General features: G+C 31.2%; 1 non-coding gene across 1 annotated transcript; it reads right to left on the bottom strand.

Moving 5' to 3' along the window:
• Positions 1-7175: 7175 nt before the first annotated feature.
• TRNAV-UAC (transfer RNA valine (anticodon UAC)) lies at positions 7176-7248 on the bottom strand. Its single transcript has one exon. It is a non-coding gene; the product is annotated as a tRNA-Val (tRNA).
• Between the last annotated feature and the right edge of the window lie 538 nt (positions 7249-7786).

The following is a 7786-nucleotide window of genomic DNA, read 5'->3' on the forward strand; positions in this document are numbered from 1 at the left end:
GAAAAAAAATAAAAAGAATTAGAAGTGATAGAGGCCGTGAATATGAGTCAAATGAGTTTAATTATTTTGTTAGATCATTGAGAATAATTCATGAAACTCCTCCTCCTTATTGTCCTTCATCTAATAGTGTAGCGGAAAGAAAAAATAGAACTTTGATTGAATTGACTAATATCATGCTTATTGAGTCAAATGCACCTTTTAATTTTTGGGGTGAAATTATTTTGACTGCATGTTATGTGTTAAATTGAGTGCCTCATAAAAAGAATAAACTAACACTTTTTGAGTTGTGAAAATACCACAAGTCAAGTTTGGGATATCTAAGAGTTTGGGGTTGTCTAATCTTTGTGGGGCTAATGGATCCCAAAGTTACAAAATTGGGTAAGAAAGTTACTACTTGTATTTTTTCTTGTTATGCTTCAAATAGTACAGTCTATAAATTTTTTAATCTTAAAGATAATATTATAATAGAATCAGGTGGTGCGATTTTTTATTAAAAATAATATTTTTTTTGATTCTAAAAATAGTGGGGGCCAAAAGATTAAACAAAATATTTTATTACTATCTAGTTCTTCTTCTTCCACTTTAAAAAATAAAGAAATTGATGATTTTAAGTTAAGAAGAAGTAAAAGAGCTAGAGTAGAAAAAGATTTTAGTCTTAATTTTTATGTTTTTAATGTTGGAGATGACCCTTTCACTTTACAAGAAGCTTTATCTTCACATGATTTTATTTTTTGGAAAAAGGATGTAAATGATGAAATGAAATCACTAATTTCTAATAAAACTTGAAAGTTAGTTGATTTACCACCAGGTTGTAAAACAATTGGTTGCAAATGGGTCTTACGAAAAAAGTTAAAACCAGTTGGGTTTATTGATAAATATAAGGCTACACTAGTTGCTAAAGGATTTAAGCAACTAGAAGACCTAGAGTTTTTTGATACTTTTTCTTCGGTTACTAGAATTATATTCATTAGACTTTTAATTGCTATGGATGCAATTTTTGATTTGCATAGTCATCAAATGGATGTAAAAATTAATTTTTTAAATGGAGACTTAATAAAAATTTTTATATGGAACAACCTGAGGATTTTTTTGAAGTAGGCGAAGAAAGTAAAGTAAGTAAACTTACTAAATCCCTATATGGGTTGAAACAAGCACCAAAGCAATGGCATGATAAGTTTGATTCCTGCATGATTGAAAATAATTTTAAAACAAATGAGATTGTGATAAGTGCATATATCATAAGTCTTGGAATAATACACATGTTATTATTTGCCTATATGTTGATGATTTATTGATCTTTGACTCTAATATGAATGTTATTGATGATACCAAGAATATTCTTAGAAGTCATTTGGATATGAAAGATCTTGGTGAGGCAAATTTTATTTTTGGAATAAAAATTATTAGAACATGTGATGGAATTTTCCTTGACCAGTCACATTATGTTGAAAATCTTTTGAAAAAATATAACTTTCTTGATTGCAAGCATGTTTTAACTCTTTTGATTCAAGTGTACACTCGTTTTCTATTCAAACTGAAAATGATGTGATAAATCAAAAGGAGTATGCTAGCTTAATTGGAAGTTTGAGATATGTAACTGATTGCACTAGACCTGCTATTGCATATGCAGTAAGATTACTTAGTAGGTTTGCAAGCAAGCCTGGTAATGAACATTGACATGCTATAACAAGAGTTATAAGATATTTAGTTGGAACAAAAACTTGTGGTTTGTTCTATAAAAAATATCCTTCTATACTTGAAGGCTTTTCTGATGTAGATTGGAACACTCTAGCAGGTGATTCCTGTTCTACCACTGGTTACATTTTTACATTAGATGGTGATGCTGTTTGTTGGAAATTAAAAAAACAAACTATAATTGTTAACTCTACCATAGAGGCTGAACTAATTGCTTTAATTTCAGCTAGTGAGGAAGCGAATTGGTTAGGATATTTATTATTTTAAAAATTCCAATTTTAATTTATTATGATAGCACCACAATAATTGGTAGAGTTCAAAATCGTTATTACAATGGTAAATCCAAACCTATGAGGAGGAAACACAAAAATGTAAGATCGTATTTGACAAGTGGTACCATTAATGTTGATTATATCAAATTTTGTAATAATCTTACAGATCTTCTTACGAAGGTCTTAACAAAAGAAAATGTCTGGAGCACATCGAGGAGGATAAGACAGAAGCCTATAATTCCATAAGTCATATATGAGGAAACCTGAACATATTAACCTTTTAACTTCTTGGCCTTATCTAACGCCTTTTTATGCTTTATTGAGCCGAGGATATCCTAGAAACAGCCGTCCTGCCTTGGTAGGAGTAAGGTTTGCGTACAATTTACCCTCCCAGGTACCACATTGTAGAATTTCACTGGGTTATTATTGTTGTTGTATAAATGAGGAAACCCAACCTGGGGACTAGAGATCCTATAACTAGGTTCAATGGAAAAAATCGAATCATATGATGACTTGTTGTGAAAAAATGCCCTATTTTTTTATTCCTTCCCTATGATGTGAGTGCATTGTTTCCTCTAGTGATTTGTGGAGGTTGAGTTTACAAAACTCTTAATGAAAATTTGTAGCCCGTATGAGTTGAGTGTTAAACTTACAAGAGCACTCTCGGCAGATTTCATCTATGTGAGTGTGAAAGTATGCCACTTCCTATGAGAATTTGACTTATTCTGAAAAGCACTCATAAAATCGGGATAACACAAGGCCGTAATGTGCTATCTTAGAAAGCTCGTGACAACAACTTGATTACTATGTGTGAGCAGTAATATTTTATTTTTCTTAAGCAGTCATAGTTCAAGTCTGAGACCACTATGACTTTGGAGTAAAACGTTATTGTTTCACTAAGTGGAGATTCAATGCAGAGCACACCTTCATTATGTATAGTAGTTTTCCTTCAGTTGATAAACTCTCTTATATAATAGTAAAATGAGTGGGAGATTGTTAATATGCCATTTTAATATTTTATTATATTGCAATTTTACATTGCCACATTTTTTTTTGTTTCTGGCCATTGGTAGTAGAAGTAATTGCCTTAGCAATTGTCCATTGATGACATCTAATGTCATCTTTATTCTATTTTGCATTAGTGCATATATCACTCAATCCATTATGTTTTTTTTTAAATATAATTATCTCTAGTACGTGGTGCACTAAATGATAATTTCTTTTAACATAATTATCACTAGTAAGTGGTGTACTAAATGTTAATAATGACATTTCATTATTTTTTCATCCTTTGAATGCTTTCCTCTCCTTTATTCTATTTTGCATTAGTGCATATATCACTCAATCCATTATGTTTTTTTTTAAATATAATTATCTCTAGTACGTGGTGCACTAAATGATAATTTCTTTTAACATAATTATCACTAGTAAGTGGTGTACTAAATGTTAATAATGACATTTCATTATTTTTTCATCCTTTGAATGCTTTCCTCTCCTATAAATAGAGAGGTTTTCTTTTCTTTTTTTAAAGAAAGAAAACATTGAATGTATTAAGTTTGTCAAAAAAGTGAGTTCTTATTAGTTGAAAAGAGGTGTTCTTTTTTGGGAAGCTTTAAACTCAACTCTTGTCCAGAGTTTATTGAGTTACACTTTGTGGTAAGACTGTTGTATCCTGGAGGGAACAAGTCAAAAGGACTACTGCAAGACTGGTGAAAATATTTGCTGCAGTGGACTTGAATCTCCTTAAAAAGAGCGAGATATCCGCTCCTCAGCCAAAAAGTGAATTTATTTTATTTTTCAATTATAATTTGTAATCTTGTAATTTCACCAACAATATGCATCATGATTCAATTACGTACACTTGCACTCTCATTAAAAAAAAAAAACTATACTACAGATTGCTCATGCAAGCACCTCTCAACGTTGAATTCTAAATATTGGCTCATAGTTTAACGAAGCAACTCACAAATAAGTTTGGTAACATAAGTAGAAACGGATCAAGATTTAAATTTTATGAATTTAATTTTTAAGATTAAAATCATTATATATATATATATATTTTAGAATTAGAGCTCAACTTATTATTAGTTGTCATTTTAATAAAATTTTATGCATAATTTTAAAAAAAATCGATCCAGATAAATTCAGTACCGCAACGATGCATCAACCTCATATAACAGGTGGCCATAATCTAATATGTCTTTAAGAATGCTCCAATATTTTAGAAATGACATTTGGCATATAAATATATTTAACATATGATCGATTTTTAGAGGGGATGAATGCGCCGGCAGCTGAACCAGAAAATTTTTGATTTTTGTTTTGGTCAGTAATATTATAATACTTACGACATTAATTAGAATGGATGACATTAGGTTAAAGTGATTTCAACGACACTATATTAATAAAAAAACGCTAATTAATTCACATACATTACTATTATATACGACAGAGTAGTTGTTGTAATTAGGGCTGTACAGGGCAAACCGATAAATCGCACCAAACCGACAAACCGAATCAAACCGAAAAAAAAACCCGACTAGTGGTTTGATTTGACTTGATTTGGTGTTTGGAAAAAAAACCCGACCATTATAGGGTTGGTTTGATTTTAACTCAAAAAAGTCAAACCGAACCCAAACCGACCCGATTATAGATATACTACTTTTAAATTATGTTATACATAAAAATATTTATTAAAATGTAATTTATAAATATTTTTTAAAATTTTTTCATAATTTTTGTTTTCTTTCTTACATTTGAATTTGGACTTGAGAAGCACATCTAAATAATATACAAAAAAGCTCATCTTATAAAGTTATATTATAAAGTTAAAACTTCAAACAGTGTTCTGCCTCCATCTTATATGTTGATATTTTGTACTAGAACTCTTTTTAAGATGCACTGCTCTGTGCTTTTTATTAGATACTATGAAAAACCCGAGAAATCCAAAAAAAACCAAAAAACCCGAGAAACCCGAAAAACCCCGAAAAACCCTAAAAAAATTGATATCGAAAAACCCGATTTTTATTGTTTGGTTTATAGATTTAATAACCCGACACAAATGGTTTGGTTTGGTTTGTAAAAAATTCGAACCAACCCGATCCATGTACACCCCTAGTTGTAATGATAAAATTTTGTGTTTTTATGTGACACTCTTGAGAAAGGATGGTCTAATGAGTGATGAGGGCGAGTCAAATAGAATTGGTAAGCTTTTAGGCTGACAAACTTTGGAAGATGAGGTGCACATGATATTTTAGGCGAATCTCACATTAGAATGGAAGAAGAAAGTAAATGGCTCGATATAGTGTAGCTTGAAAGATAAATATGTACTGGTGAAGTAGGACCAAAGCGAACGATATTTATCATAATTTGGATCGTGATTTTTGATTAAGCATAGTTAACCTTCATGTAATTGATATGCACACTTTTTTATTAGTTTCGAATGAAGAATGAAAAGTGTCCTGCCCTAGCAAACACCTACTCCGATCAAAAAGCCTGACATTGAAGGACTATGCGAACTTTGTCTCTCAACAACTAAGAAATCCGACTTTTAATCCTTCTGAATTTGAATCTTTCACAAATTTAACGTACTTTTAAATGGTAAATCATTTAATTATTATCGATGTTCTATTTGTTGGTCTTATATATGGTGTAAGGTTGAAAATAAATATGAAAGGAAAAGTAAATATATGAGAGAAAATGTAGAATTGGAAAAATTATCTGTTTCTTTCCTTTATTTGGGTTGAATGAGATTAAGAGAATAGAAACAAAATATTTAGTCTCATAATTGAATTTTTCAACCAAAAAATTATTTTTATATTTATTTTCACAGTTGTTTTTTTGAAAAAATTACCTAAATACACAATTTATTTTATCATATTCTCGAAAATTCTCTACCATTTGAAAAAAAAATCAAAAATCCCTACTCTCTCCTATTCCCGGATACATCACTCTTACGCGATGTATTGAGACTGGTGTGTCTTGTATCAATAAAGGTAATGTATCGGGAAGTGATGTATCGAGACGTTAAGTGATGTATCCAAAATCGGGATGAGATGTATAGGGTTGTTGAGTGATGTATCTGAAATCGGGACGCGATGTATCGGGATGTATTCAAAATTCTTAAATTTTAAGGGATTTTTGTAATTTAAAAAAGTGTAGAAATATGATATAATTAGCTTTTAACATTAGGAGATTTGTGTAAAATTACCTTCTTCTTTTTTTCAATAACTTCTCTGAGACGAAAAAAAAGAAGAAAAATAACTTTATTGGGCCCATGATAATGGTGCTAATACTATGGGCCCAATAAATTGGGCTTTGAATTGTATGTGGAAGAGGAATTCTTATGGGCCTCGTAAATTTGTTGCAACTTGTAAGATGGTTAATGATCGGCCCAGACCACAAACCTGTTAATATTTTGCTATTAAAGTTAAAAATTTAGTCATTTATTAGAATTTCCTCTTCAATCTCATCAATTATTTATTTATTTATTTATTATGCGATGCATTCTTGATTTTGAAAAATCTTAAATTCAGTTGATTTTTTTATATTAGGTGAAAATATGGAATAGACAAATTTTCTTCGTGATATAAAAAAAGTCCGACAACATAATACATAAACGTATTCCATTAACTTTGGCGTAATACATAAACGTGCATTTTAGTTCTGTTCTTTATTTATTGAAAAGTTTAATGGGCCCACATTTTTAAACTATGCATTTCTAAGAGAATATCGTGTGAGTAAGAAAAAAGACCAAAATACCCTTAATTAACCTAAGCATGCAGGTGGACAGTTTGGTGACAGCTTAGTCCGCCGCCTCCTTGTCCTAGAGGCCCTCCGGCCGGGGAGGGGCTTGCTATCGTAACCCTTTCTCCCTCCGTGCTAGCAAGTACTACGAGCCCTCTGTCCCACGCAGTGTTATTCCCTCTTATTAAATTAGTATAATATAATACAATAGTACCAACATGAATTCTCGTGGATAGTTGAGATCTAAATCCTTAACTAGAAGTCTCGAATTTGAGTCTGTTGAAAAGGGAAAAGTCCTTTTGAAAGCGTAACCCTAAAAAAGACCTCTGCAATGCGTGAATGCGAATACAATCGGACTCCAATATCAGTACCAAACACCATGGAAAACCAAAATAAATAAATATAATATAGTGAAAGCATTCATTTCCGTCGGAACAAAAAAGTAATGCTGATAAAAAAAAATGTTGATGCCCAGGATCGAACTGGGGACCTTCAGTGTGTAAGACTGACGTGATAACCACTACACCACACCAACACCTTGCCATTGATTAGGGACTTGACCTTCAATATAGAGTTTAATTTCCAAGATCATGAGTGTTGTTGACAAATAAAGGGTGATTTTGTTCAAAAATGGAATGCTTCATTCGGTTCACTAAAGCAAATAAAAGTGGTTTTAGCCAAGCCGTTCTTGATTTTGAATTGTTGACATGCAATCACACCTTGAAGGATTCTTGATGATATCCAAAAACCTTGATAATTGTAGAGATGTGATGCAAGCCATCCTCTTTCTTTTGGTAGAGTTAATAGCAATTTCTTACACTCAACACTAAATTCATCCTCTCGTAAATACTTGGGAGGAATTTGTGGTGAATTTTGAGATGTTGACATGGTTTTTATTATCGAGTATTTTCTTTTAAATTTTGTGTGCTGAAGGTTTCTCATTAGGGTATATATATATAAAAGAGATGAGACTAACATTACATTAACAAGGTTGTTGCTGTGGGGTCGTGTTTATCATGCTAGTCTACCTTTTTTTTTTTGATAACTCAGAAAAGAGAGTTTCAATCCACAAA

Source organism: Solanum dulcamara, chromosome 2 (assembly GCF_947179165.1).
Source record: "Solanum dulcamara chromosome 2, daSolDulc1.2, whole genome shotgun sequence".
In the NCBI taxonomy this organism is placed as follows: domain Eukaryota; kingdom Viridiplantae; phylum Streptophyta; class Magnoliopsida; order Solanales; family Solanaceae; genus Solanum; species Solanum dulcamara.